Here is a 14,639-nt window from a genome sequence, read left to right as displayed (position 1 = left end):
CTAAGTATAAATTTTAATTTGTTTAAATTTAGTTTGTTTTAATAATGGAGAAAAAAAAAGTTTTTTGTTTGCTTGTGCAGAAATCTCATATTTCAAATATTTAGCATTATTTCTTATAATTTTTTATAATTTATGAACCTTTTAGTTATTAACTACCCAATGCTGTCTGCTAGAAGGTTAATGACACAACAGCATGGTAGGCAGCTGATTTTATTTTTAAGATAAAATATTTTTTAGGCATTAGTTTATCAGATAGGCATTACAAAATTATAAATCCTGCATGAACTATTAGCTGAACTCTGTAATTACACACAACTCAGAGGTTCCTCCTATATATATATATATATATATATATATATATATATATATATATATATATATATATATATATATATATATATATATATATATATATATATAAACCATGTCATATAAAAATATTTTTGATTGGTTTCGGAATAGGGTAAGTTTTGTTAATTGCTTCCTAAGCTCTCTTCCAGTTATTTTGGCAGTTTATTTTTTTACCCAGGTGATAAAGAATTGTTTTGTATAGTTTTCTGAAATAAGTTTAATCAGTGTAAATAAATGGTTATTAGCTATAGCTGAGTCAAACTTATGAGAAGTTTGTTCATTAAATATTTTTGAGTAATCAATTGATCTCAAAACAGCACTAAAAATGGCATTTTGAATTCCTATTTCATTTGGAAGGTTGCCATTTACTGAGGCAAGCAACCTTTGGAAACGTCTTTCAGTTTCTTCGCACATGATAACAACACTCCGGCTCCTTTTATAAGTAACCAATTTGTAACAACAAATAGTTGTTTGTTTTACTACAGTTATTTGTTTGTAACAACAAATAACTGTAGTAAAATTTTAACATTGGCTATTTCATCACTATGCTACAAATAATCCAACCACTTAGTGCTTTAAACAATATTTATAAGAAAACAATTTCTGAACAAACAACTTTTCTGAACTCTTGTTATGCAATAAACTCTTATGCAGTCGCTAATAACATTATGAATTTGTACTAAGACCTGGAGAAATTCGCTGGTGTGATTAGTTTTGGCGTCTTTTACTGCCAATCTCTTGGTAACTGCTTCATTTTTTTCAAAAAAGAATTAAACATTGATTGCAAAATAGTTCACTCTGTTAAGAAACACAAAGCGTCCCTTGAGACATTCATTAAGTTCTTCTTTTTGTTTAACAGCTTCTTCAATCACTAATTTTCTAATATTCTCTCTCTCCAGAGAAACAAAGCTAATTGAATACTTACAGTCTTTCTGTTTGTGGAGCAACTCTTTGGTGCTTGGTGGTGGCACGCCTAGCTTTCTACTAAGAATATGTAGCACAGTGCCAGACAATTTAAGTCGGGAGTTAGGGGATCACGAAGTTATATAGTTGAACGGAAGCTAGAGGAGAGCGCAAGGGAGGTGATATATGATTCTCAGTGATAAGCAGCAAAATACCCTATTGCTTATCACTGTTTTAAAGGCCTAAAAATAACATGTCAAACTCCTTGTCCTCCAGTTGTTGCAAACTAGAATTTCCATTGTGTCTGGATATCCTACAGCTTTCAGAGCATTCTGGGACTTGTAGTTTTGTAACAACTATAAAATCCTTATAAAAATTATGAAACTTTGAAAGATTTTTTTTAAACTGTAGTCGGAGTCGGTACAATTTTTCCGACTCCGACTCCAGCCAAAATGAGCTCCACAGCCCTGATTGTAAGTAGACACCACTGGCGCTTACCATACAGTTATGTTATCAACCTTCTTGCACACTGCTTTGGGTAACTAAGAACTAATAGGTACATAAGTTATGGATAAACATTATTTAATCGTAAATTGGACTTAAAAAGTATATCGAATTCTTTGTACCTTAGTATTTAATTTCTTTAATTTTCTCATTTTTTTTAGAAATCATTTCATTTCTTTAAAATTTTTAAAAGTTTTTTTGATAGTCTAGTTTTTCTTTCAAAATACTGTTTAATTATTTTCTTTCATATTTCTGATTTCTGTAAAGCCCTATAAAATGTACATCGGTCACCGGTAAGAGCTCAGGTCGCCGCCATCTTAGGAGGCCAATTTTGGCTTCAAATTTTTTTGAAAAAGGCAATTTAATACGCTATCCAGTTATATCTTGAGATCAGTGGATTTGTTCACATCTTTTGGTGCCATTTCTTGAATTTGCTTGAGTGCGAATTCAAAAACTCGATATAAATATAGTGTAAACAATGTTTTAAACTATTTTAATTTCTTTGAGAGTGCTTGCTCTCTTAAGCATTCTTTTAAAACCAAACTTCGACTGAATCTAATTATAGTTTCTGACAAACCCTCTTAAAAAATCCTTATAAGAGTCATTCTCTTACATAATGCTCATCGTTTACTGGAAGATGAGTTCAAAAAGATCCTAAAAACAATTATTCATTTTGACGAGTTCTAAGGTGAGTACTCGTCAGTCTTTTTCTAGGAAGCTGAAAAAACAATCAAAAATAAAATGTTCACTCCTAGCATCATTTCAATGATTACACAAAGTTGATGTCATTCTGATTCATTAAACCAAAAAATTAAACAAATAAATATTCATTAAACAATAACTACATTCTGATTCATTAAACCGAAAAATAATTAAAAGCATCGTTTGTTTTTAAGAAGGCGGTCATATTTAGTCACTTTGCTGCATTTGCCTATGAGACAGTAAAGTCGGTGTATCTTATCAAAAGTATTCAAGCAAACTGAGTTTGAGATGGAAAAGGATAATGTCAAATGGAAACTATTTGTGGAGAGTAAACACATACTAGTGCCTTCATTGCATATTAAAAAACGAAAGACAATTCTAATTTGTTTTTATTTTAAATGAATGTTTTTTGTTTTAAATGAAAGGTGACTTCACACTTAGAAAGGACAAGCCCCTTCATTTCCAACATCATCATGTTGGAGCTGACAAGTTTATTTCGAATGAAAATAATTTATCGGTAATTCTGTTCAGTCTGATGCTTAGCAACAGGTGAATATTTATCTGTATATGTTGCCTACAAAAGCTTGCATTAACACAGTAATTGCAACAGTGCTCCCAATGGTATTAGGTACTCCTCTTCTTAAGATTGGATGGAGCCAGCAGTATTTTGATTTTCGATGAACACAATTAGGGCAGTGTGGTGAAAATGTTGAACAAAAGTTTATCAACGGACCAACATTTGTAATGTTGGTCTGTTGATAAAATATTGTAAGATGCAGTTTCCAAAGTTACTAAAAAAATTGTTGAAATGGCACTGTTACATTTGAAGTTCGTTGTGTTGACACTTGATGAGTGACGCTTAATAAAAAACAAACGTCGTAGATAAACATAAAAAAAAGTAAAGATTGCTTAGAGTAATACTTTTAACAAAAAATAAACATCATAACAACATAAAATAGCAACTGCACACAGTGAAATACACATACGCTAAAACTAACAAAATTAGACATCAAACTTCCTCTTGATGCACTTAGCAATATGTTACTAGAAAACTTTCAATGATAGTAAGATAGATGATGAAATTGATATAATGAAAAATTATGCTGATCTTTATGATGACAGTTTATTTAGTTTCCCGCGTTTTGAAAGTACGCGAAAAAAAGTTGTTGGACTAAACTTACGTCAATGTTTCCTATAATATGGGATGGATAAAAAAAGTTTGATATTGGGATATTAGGTGTATGTAATCTGTTTAACCTGCTTTGTTTTGGCAAATACAAGTATCAAAACACTTTCAAACCTAAGGTCATTTGTCGAACATTCATTTTTTTCTCTATGATTAAAACTTTATCTTCCGTTTCGTTTTTGCAGTAAACTAAATGCATGAAATAAAATCCATTTATACTGGCAGCAGTAATTTTTCTTTTGTCAGCTTCTCATTACTTTATTTTTAAGATTCGAGTGACGACAAAAGCTTCAAGTCATTAAACAAACGATGAAAAAAGTTAAACGTTGTAAACAAAAATAAAGCAGTAGACCCGTGCGAGCAAGAATTGGATCGAGAAGAAGAATGTTCAAATCAAGAAAAAAGTTTAGAATATTAGCTATTCAAAACAAGTTTCTTCTCATGCAATATTTGCATTCGCATTATTCGTGGATTTAAAACCAATTTTTATCCTATTTTTTATGTTTGAAACAACTCAAAATGCCAACTATCGCATAACGTAGCTTAACTCACAGAAAGAGACAAGTCCAGCATTTCTACATTTCTTTTACAGGAAAAGACGAGCATCCCATTTCAATTAACATACGTTAATTGGTAATACCATTACCAAAAAATCCAGGTGTTGAATATATTACATTGCAGAATAATTTGCAGAAGTTTAGAATTTTTTAGAATTAATGAAGATCAAAAACTAGTAAAATTATGAATATTTGTTTTAACAATTATTGGAAATAGAAATAGAAAGTCAAAAAAATTGTTAATATATATATATATATATATATATATATATATATATATATATATATATATATTCACAGATATTACATAAAATATTATTATTTTAATCGAATAGGAAACATTTAACTTAAACGATGCAATTCTCTTTACAACGATCATGTTTAATGTAGATGGAGAGAATATCGTCCGAACGTAAGATTTGTTTCGCGTTGAAATCTGCGTCTAAATCATCTTATGGCGTTTTTTTTAATCTATTACCACAATTTACTAGTGGACATTCGGAATGACACGAGCCTTCAATTTCTAGCATTATTGACAAAAATAGTCAAGTTTATTTCAAATGACAGTATTTTACGGATTACACGTTTATTATGAAATGTAGGTATCGCAAATAAAATTTTACAACTTTGGAAATAGGGATTGTGGCGAATATTGAAAAAATTTGAATTTTATAAAAATGACGACTTCTTAATTTTTTAAAAAGGATCAATTTAACTGCTAGTGGAAAAAATCCAACTTAAGCAGACGTTTTAACAATATAGACAGAAAGTCGAAGAATTGAAGAAAAAATACGAACTAAGAGAAAAACCTCTTTGAGATAAAAAAAAAAAAAAAGAAAAAGAGAATCCAAAGGGAAAGCAAAACGGAAAAGAAGTAAAGAGGCTGGAAATACACTCGGAAACGAGGCTGTGACTATTGAGACAACTCAACTGTTCCCCCACCCGAAAAAATTTAAGAGAATGGTTGAGGCGATAAGAAAGTAAAAACAACCGTAAAGTCAAACTCCTTCATAATCACGATTTGCTCGAGCTAAAGGAAGAAGGAAAAAATGGATTCATTTCTTCTGTTGTTCAAAAAATAATCTCGCTCAACATGGTAATGAGTCAGTGCGATGAAATTAAATAATAGTTTTTCCTAAACCGCATCCCAGAACACTTGGTGAGTCAAAATCGCTTAAACAACGATAAAAGTAGTTTTCATGTTGCGATGATGCTGTTTGAATCTCTGGACAATGTCGATAGAATTTTACGTTATAGAAAAGTTCGTCGGGAAATGAAGTTGAAAGGCTCTAATTTTAACACTAAACATTTTTCAGAAGAAACATTCAGTTTTGACAAAAATGTCAATGAAATTTCGATTTTTTTTGTTGGGTCCGATGCTTTATTACATTCCACCTTTAATGTTTAGATATGGCTGTTATCATAATACCTGGGATTGTTTTCCGAATCGTTTATATACCGCCATTTTTAATCAATAGCAAATGATTTGCTGATTTATTTATAAGTTGAATACTTTGTTTTGAATATTGAAGCGATCATTAAATCTTAATGCTACTACTTTTCCACTCTCCAATGTTGCTTTACGAGATTCGATGCGTTTGATAAAACAGCAGCAGCATTTGTAGCCTAACTATATAAATTTTACGAACTCCAAATCTTTTGATTAATTTTAGCTTTTTACTAACTTTATTACGATTATTATTGAAATATAAAAATTATTTATAATGAGAGATAAAAAAATAAAAAATAAATCTAAAGATGCAGTTTTTGGTCAGGGGTGGAGTGGGGACACAAAGTGGCCCGAGACCAGTTTTCTGATTTTTTTTTCTGACTTTTTAATTTCGACAATATAGTGAATTTTGCAATTACGAGATATAAAACACTGATGTTTTATTTATTTATTTTCAATCACAAATTTCAATAAATTCTACAAGTAAAGAATATTCAACAATAAAACATTTATTGCATCAAACAACAATTATATAATTATATAGTTCACATAGTACATTTACATAATTATAAGACAGCCAATCAGTGACATTCTCCATTTTATTTATGCAATAAGGCCCGGTGAATAAAAATGAGCAATAGCTTTTACTCAGTAATTGGTCAGCTTTACGTGAATAAAAACTTCAACAACTTTTCTTAAGTTTTTATTCACGTAAAATTGAGCAATTACTGAGTAAATTGCTTACCTTTAAGTGAATAAAATATGAGCAAAACTGCTGAAGTTTTTATTCGCGTAAAGCTGACCGATTACTGAGTAAAAGCAATTGCTCATTTTTATTCACCCGGCCTAGAGATGCATCATGTGAAAGTAAAATTAGTTTTTTTATTTTTATTGATATATATTGGTATATTATTATTTTTACATTTAGCTACAAGGACATCGAAATTTGATGTCTATAGTTTTAAGACATTTTTTAGTATATTTGTGGACTATTTATAAGTAGAAACATCTATCTTTTACCTCTTATGTGATACACAATTGAATTATACATGTAGTCAAATCACTGTGTCACTTATCTTTACGTTTTAATATTTAGCAATATTTTTTTTTAGATCGGCCCAAAAAATATGTTGGACTATCAGCCCAGCGGGACAAGTCCCAGTGTCCCTATAGGCCGATCCGCCCCTGTTTGTGGTCATTGAAGCAAACACGGTCTGTATTTACAACCAAGATTAATAGCTATAAACAAGATTGATATCATTTTAAACATATTTAAAGTGTCAGTAAAATTGATGCCATAAAAGACGGGATATCTTTATTAAAGAATAGAACGAGAATTAACACGGTCTAGAAATACGAGAATTAGCCTAGACGTACACAGTTCAATAAACTTAAGATTTTTAAACTAAAGTAAAAATATTTCTAAAGATGGAACTGTTACCAATTAAAAAGTGGGAATGTGTTGTGTGGCAAGAGAAGAAATAAGCGGAAATAGATGTAATTTTACGAAAATGAATCAATAAGGCGAAAAAGGTTATATATTGGCTTAAAGTTGTAGATATATTACAGGTAGAAAGATACAATCTTTTTACACGTTTACACTGGAAACAGTTTAGACTGATAAAAAAGAAAATGTGGAGGTGGTAGGTCTTTTAACATTCGTACCATGTCTTATTTGTTTAGTTGTTGTTTTCAAACTGCTATTGTTTTTATTGTTTATGTCTAAGTAAGGTTTTAACTCAGCTTTATTTTTTTTTAAAAAAATGTATATTTTTGTTAAAGATAATATCGATGTGGGTAAACTATCAGAGTTGCCTGCTTCTGAAGATGAGTAGTTTTGTTGTTGGCAATAAATTGATGCTTTTGCTCTTGAAAATGCACGAAGAAAAATTGTTTAGACTAAAGCAATTTCTTTTTAATGTGATTTATTTTGAAAGCTGCAACAAAAGATTATCTAAACTAATTTTGTGCAAGTGACTTCCACTTAATATTTTTTTATGTAAGTGACTTCTACTTAACGTTTATTTTAATAGAGTTTCAAAAAACTGTGAAAGCTGAAGAATGCGTCAGGTCGAAAAGATGGCGCAAAATATAGATAAAAGTTTACATTAGCTAATGTAAAACGTAATTTGTAGAATTTTTACCAAAGATAAAAAAAAGTACATTTTTTAACTTTTATATTGTTTTTTAATTTTTACAACTTTAGTTATTTAATATCAAAGAAAATTAAAAATTTATCATTAATTTTCTTTTATAAATATCAAGTTGACAATATTTATTAAACAAAAGCGTTTAAATTCAAAAAGAAGGTCTTTTTATTTTATTTTAAAAATAGATGCAATCTAAAGACCTCTTTCTGTTATCTTTTAAAATTTGTTTTTCAAACTGACGATTTAAACGTCTTTAAAAGAAAAAAAATTTCTTCTATACCTCTTTTTAGACGTCATTGTGCCGGCTAGGTAATGTCTTTCCTAATGTGTTTTTGCGTTTAAGTTACTTCTCTACCATTAAAATTAAAAATTTAATTAACTTATTTATCTAATAAAAAGTTGTCAAGTACAATGATTAAAAATAATTAACATTAAAGGCAGAAAAACTATCAAACTCATTGCGCATGCGCCGAATTTATAACGGTCAAAAAAAGAATAAAAACAACTTACCGTGGTGTGACCTAACAAAGTCCTATGCTTTAAGAAAGTCCTAATTTAAAAAATGACAAATTTCGTATATATAAAACAAACATTTTGAGAAAAATGTAGTTATTTTATCTAACTAGATATCTAGTTAAAACAAAGTTATTTTCCGCAAATGTTTCTTTTATATATACGAAATTTGTCATTTCTTAAATTTGGACTTTCTTAAAGCATAGGACTTTGTTAGGTCACACCACGGTATTTTGTTTTCTAAAACATTTAGCAAATTAAAAGGAAATGATAAAAAAAACGTGAATCAAAACCAAAGTTGGATATTAACATGCATCAAATCGGAGTATCGTGTGATCAATCATTAAAATTGTAACCATTGGTTATATTTACAAGCTTTTAAAAATATATATTTCATAGCTAATAAATAAGAAAAAAATGAGCTCTTGCAGTTCTCCATTTTAAAAATCAAGAAAAAAACGAAATCTTTACAAGCGGGCAAAATATTTGCCCAAGTTTAACTTTTATCTGCGGAGCAGAAATTCGACCGAACTTTAAAGAAATTTGAAAATGAGTCAAATCAAGTTATGCTTAACTCAAATTATATTCGACTCTATAAAGTTCGAAACTCCTAAAGTTTGATTAAAAAGCGTAAAAATTGACCATAAAGGTTATTGACCATAAAAATAATCGAAAAATATTCAATACAAGTACGTGTGAAACTTATACAGGAGTGGCATTAACAAATTTTTTAAAAGAAGTTCGTTTAAAGTTAAAAATTGACACAATAAATGTGTAAAATCTAGACTCTATTCGAATTTTTTTGACAACTCTTTTTTTACTTTCGAACTTTCGAATTCGAACATAAAAGGATCCCTTTTCAAATTTCTTTAAAATTCGGTCGAATCGTTTGCCTTACTTTTACCACCACTACCATCACTACCTCATCCTGTGGGGTGTGGTCACCACGTGGGAAAACACTGCTTTAAAGCAATAAAGTAACTCGCTATTTATTAGTCAGCATCAAAAGTTACTAATTTTTATTCGATAAGCGACTAATCAATTAAGTTCAAGTTTAATTGAGAAATCATCAATAAAGTGTTAATTATTCTTTAAGTTTGAATAAAATATTCTATTCATGAAAAATAAATTTTAAAAAAGTTAAATGATGAAAACTTTTCCTTCGGTCCCGCAATTTTGTGACAACACTGTAGAATATCATGATATCATCTATAAAATTAATAATACCATAAATAAATTATTACATCCACTTTGTTTAACATATACTCTGGTTTTAATCGTTAGGTGGGACATGATAAACAGTTTTTTAAAATTTTTTCGAATAAAATGAAACATCCAGTAGAATGATAGATTAACACAAGTAAATTTAAATTTTAGAGTTTTTTTCTTTTCTTTTTCTGGCCTACTCTCTCCTCCCACTTCTAGATGCGCTACTGCACTCGTCTTGTTCATTTACTTATTACTTTGAATTTATAAGCACTTTAAATTTTAGCTCGCTCAGAATTTTTTTTAACATCGGTAGTTGTCTATAACGTCAGCAAACGCTTATTTCATTATAATTGTTAATTAAAATGAGTCAATGCTTTAAAATGTAGTTACTTTTTCCCCACAATTTTTTCAACCGATACGTACATCACCGCAAAACTTATTGTTGTTAAAGATAACATCGAAGTGCTAAATTTTTAGAGGTGGGTGTGTGGGGGAGATGCTTGTGTTGCGTTATTTTAAAAAAGCATCCTTTCGTGTTTGGTTTTCTCCTATTGGGAGTATCACCATTTCGAACCTCGATAGATTACCTTTAACGTTGAATTACAGTCAAGTTGTGGTATAATAATCTGTTTTGACGAATCTATTTCTCTTTAATTTCAGTAACTTGATTTTAACCACAACTTTACTATGACTGCTTTTTATTGATACCCACTTTTGACGCTTTTTTGGTTAATTAATGATTAGTTTATGACGAATAAAATCGAGGGATTTTTAAATAGATAACTACTTTAACCCTCTTAATGATGGGTCTTGCTCACTTCTTATACCCACTACCATTTCCTGAGGTGTGCTGTTTTATGTCGTTCTGATAATTTAAATATACTAGAAAATAAATCATTTTTAAGCAATTTTGAAAATCGATTTTTTTTTTGATAGCTTTAATGACGATTTCCAATTTTTAAGGTGTTTAAGTTGACCACTTTTAATCCTAATAAAAAGTTTTCTAAATTGACCACACATGCCTTTAACGTTAATATTTACGTTAATGGCATAAAAAAACTTAAAATTACGTAACCATTAATTACGTAATACGCTGCGCTGGATCTCATAAAAAAAGGTTACACTCGCTGAAATTCTAAATCCCTTCCAGTTTGAATACTTGTTTTCATGTAAGTATTCTTGTACAACTTATACAATTTTTTTAGACTTTTATGGAGAACTAAAATAAACAAGTAATAGATTAGATTGAAAAAAAAACCGTAAGGCTAAAAATACGTTAGTTTTAAGAATGGACAATCCTTTAACGAAAGACACTGAAGTTGTTACAATGAATGAACGTTTTACATGTTATTGTAATCGAATATTCAGAATCATATTTTTATTGTTTTATTTTCTATTTAATTCATTAAATATTTAAGTATTGTTAATTTTTATTGTTAATTGCCACTAAAAAAGTACATTTTTTTCATTCATCATTTGTTTCTGTATATTTTTTTAAATGCATACGTTTTACTTGTAGTAAAATATCAGTAAATTTAAAAAAAAAAATACAAATTCTTTGACAATGTTGCTACCTAAGATTTGGTTGGCAACTATTCTTCTTACCCTGGTATCTGAAATTCAGGCTATAACGTTTAAAGACTTGGAAAGAGCAAAAGCAGATATTTTGAAATTGATTGAATCGGTTAAAAACGGAAACGATTTACCATTGATCGCAGGAACCGTTCGTCTCGCCTTTCACGACTGTATGGGTGACGGACACTGTGATGGCTGCATTGATCATTTGAAACGAAATAATGCAGGTTTAAAAAAGATAACAGATCGTCTCGATCATTTATACGACGCATCATATAAAGGAAAGTTATCTAGAGCCGACTTTTATGCTTTAGCTGCTTTAGTTGCCCTCACCAGGTCCACTGTAGATGCTCCAGATAAATTCAACGGGTTAGAACACTTTAAATTTGGTAGAAAGGATTGCCGTACGTCTCCTTTAGAAGATGAAGTTAGGACTAATGATTTTCCCAGAGGTACAGATGGTACTACAAAAACATTTAGTTTCTTTAAAAAAGAGTTCGGCTTCACTGTGAGAGAGTCGGTAGCTCTTTTAGGAGCGCACACTTTAGGCAGGTGTCATTTAGAAAATCTTGGTTTTCAAGGAGCTTGGGTTGACAAACGATTTTCCACACACCCGAGCGGTGGCTTATCACCTACAAGCGTCCTTGACAATACCTATTATAGAATGATTATAGATGTAATACCATGGGCTCAAGTAACCATTAACGGCAAGAACAAACAATGGCAAGAAGTGACTCATTCAATACCTAACGATAAGCTTCCTGAGTCAAGAAGAGTTCCAATTCTTTTAAATATTGACATGGCCAATTCATGGGTTGTTGAACCATTTGATAATAATGGTGCTGTTTCCTGTACACCAACTTCTAAAAAAAAACCTTGCCGACATTCAGTAGCTCATCATCATGCTAAAGAGTTTGCACAAGATAACGCGCTGTGGATACACGAGTTTACCAATGTTTTTTGCCGCATGATTAATATGAATCGAAACATTCTTCATGAAGCGCCAAAATCTTCCCATTACTAATTGTACAAGTTTTTTTTAAAGTTAAAATTTTGAACCACTTTATTTAAAATCTTTGGATTGCAAGCTCTTCTTCAGCATTTTCCCCCCATGCTCAACTTCTGATTTCAAGTTCTGATTTCATTTAAGAATTTTCTTTTCAAATATTTAATAAAAGTAAACAGTTATCAAGTTTAATTAGAAGGTCAGATATGTAATTTGATATTGAACTGATTTCATAAGGTGAACTGAATATTGAACTGATCTCATAAGTTAAACTGAATATTGAGCTGATCTCATAAGTTGAACTGAATATTGAGCTGATATCATAAGGTGAATGAGATTCTCCATGCGCAAGAGAATCCTCATTCACCTTATGAGAACTTTTCATATCTAACTTAAAAATATATACTTTTGTAGCATAAACTTTATCTAAGCCATGCTATACAGTCAGCTACAGAGTGTGTTAACAGCTGGCCAATCGAGAACATGAGTGTTTGCACAGGCTAAACGAAAGCATTTACCTTCCAACAACCTGAATTTTACTATCTTTATCAAGACTACATCAACTCAAAATCATCATTTAAAGTATCGCCTTCATTATCTTCTATTTTAACATCCATATCGCCTTCATTATCTTCTATTTTAACGACTTCATTGTCGTAACTTTAATTAACAATTCAATGTATTTCCAAGGCTGTGCATATTCCAGTATGAGATATTTTGAGAGACACCAGTAAGTGAGCTGTTAAAAGTAGTCGCACTGTTAATCAAGGTACTCACCGCTAATTAAAAATAGTTGCACCGTTTATCCAAGGTCAATAATATAAAGTTGGAGGAGAATTTAAAGCTAAAAATCTAACAGTGAAGGGTAGAGGGACCACGATCTAAATTTCATTTCGCTCCATAAGCCTTAAAGCTTCCATATTATTCCAATTGTGAAAACAATTGCAAGATTTGTGTGGATTTAATATCAGGCAGAACGTGAACTATTTTGCCATCCAAAGTTTTAGAATCTACCTTTGAGCTAATGTAGTGAGAACCTTTTTCAGATTGTGGTTTAAATTGTTGCAAGAACGATGCTTCATTGTTGCAAGAACGATGCTCCATTTAGTAATCTCTTTTCAACTATTTTAACAAAGCTGGATTCTATTTTGTATTGAAAGAACAGCCTGCAGAAAAAAATACTTCGTGGCTTCTTGTTTTGCAAAATTGTTTGGTTGTTAAATTGGTTCAAATTGCTGTTAAAAATGTGATATCTTAATTCATTGTTGGCTTTTTAACATTGTTTCATCGAACCTCTGCTTTTTCATCTCTGATTATTACTCCCATCTGCAACGGCCGACGAACAGGCTGGGTCGAGTAGTACAAACACATTGGTACCCAATCTCTGTTATTCCTGGATGGGCACCATTTGTAAATATTATTATCACAATAATATTTTATATCCAAATAAAATTTTTACAATAATAAATTTTTTTTTAACAAAATAATAGCTGCATTGTTATCCTTACCTCAATCTAAGGCTTCAAGACAATTTCATAAATCTCATATATTAAAACTTTCGCAAATTTTTTTAAAGGGGTTGCTCTTTATGAGGAAATTTGTCGATCATTAAAAAACTCGTTTGAATTGGATCATGAGTAGGGTGCTCGTAACCAACTGTAAGATGAGCTTTGTACGGTTCAAGAAGTTATTTTACAGGGGGTTGAAACTGTTTTGAAGTTTTTAAATCCTATTCAGGTACTGAACGTTTTGAATAACTTTTATCACCTATGTTTTATCTCGTTATCACAATAAATTCCGTCACGTATAATTATATATATTAATTAATTTTCCAAAAATTTTGACAATAACAAATTTGAAAAAAGAATGCTTCTTGGTCCACATGCACCACTAAAAGACAATTCGTAAAAAAATTTTTTAGCCGTTAACTAAACTTGGTATTCAAATTAAAATGTGCGTCCTTAAAATCAAATTTTTATATCCAGAAAAATTGCAAGTTGATCATTGCTGTGATTGAAGTAAATTAAAATAATCCATTTTAAAGTGTTAGTTGACACCCTAGACATAAATTTTTTGTATTTTTTTTTTCTCCTTTAAAAGCTGAAAGGAACAAACTTTAGTGTTCTGAGAATTACGGCCCACTGACTGCGGCCCACTGAGGGGATATACTTTTCAGACGTTTTTTTTATCTTTTAAAGGATTAGAAAAAAAAAGTGTTAAGGAAGGCTGGAATATTAAAAACTGATTTATGCAAATATTTTTGCATTTTTACTAAAGTTAACTATTTATTTAATATCAACTATCAGTTTTTTTTATAAGTTTAAAAGCATATTCATTTTTTTAGCATCTTTAAAAAAAAAAAGCCTTGAAACATTTTTCTTCCAAAAAAAAACAACTGTTGCATACAATATTGCTTTGAGCCTTGCAAAGTGAATGATTGCATGAAACATAATGCCAGCGAGTTTTTCTATTTCTTACAAGAGGTTACATATAATATCTTAATCTGCTGTCCTTGTATTGATCGGAATGGTTG

General features: G+C 30.2%; 1 long non-coding RNA gene and 1 pseudogene across 1 annotated transcript; both read left to right on the top strand.

Annotated features, from left to right (window-relative positions):
- The first annotated feature begins 412 nt into the window (after positions 1-412).
- Positions 413-5,238, top strand: LOC149880931 (uncharacterized). Its single transcript, XR_016445561.1, has 2 exons — positions 413-4,304; positions 4,594-5,238. It is a non-coding gene; the product is annotated as an uncharacterized LOC149880931 (long non-coding RNA).
- A 5,851-nt stretch (positions 5,239-11,089) lies between these two features.
- On the top strand, positions 11,090-12,124 carry LOC145194283 (putative ascorbate peroxidase pseudogene; annotated as a pseudogene).
- The last annotated feature ends 2,515 nt before the right edge of the window (positions 12,125-14,639 follow it).

This window comes from Hydra viridissima, unplaced genomic scaffold, assembly GCF_058129835.1.
Source record: "Hydra viridissima isolate aposymbiotic clone 2 unplaced genomic scaffold, HvirCarnegie_v1 scaffold_12, whole genome shotgun sequence".
Classification (NCBI taxonomy): Eukaryota; Metazoa; Cnidaria; class Hydrozoa; order Anthoathecata; family Hydridae; genus Hydra; species Hydra viridissima.
The sequence above is the reverse complement of the archived record's forward strand: the minus strand, read 5'-3'. Positions and strand labels throughout refer to the sequence as shown.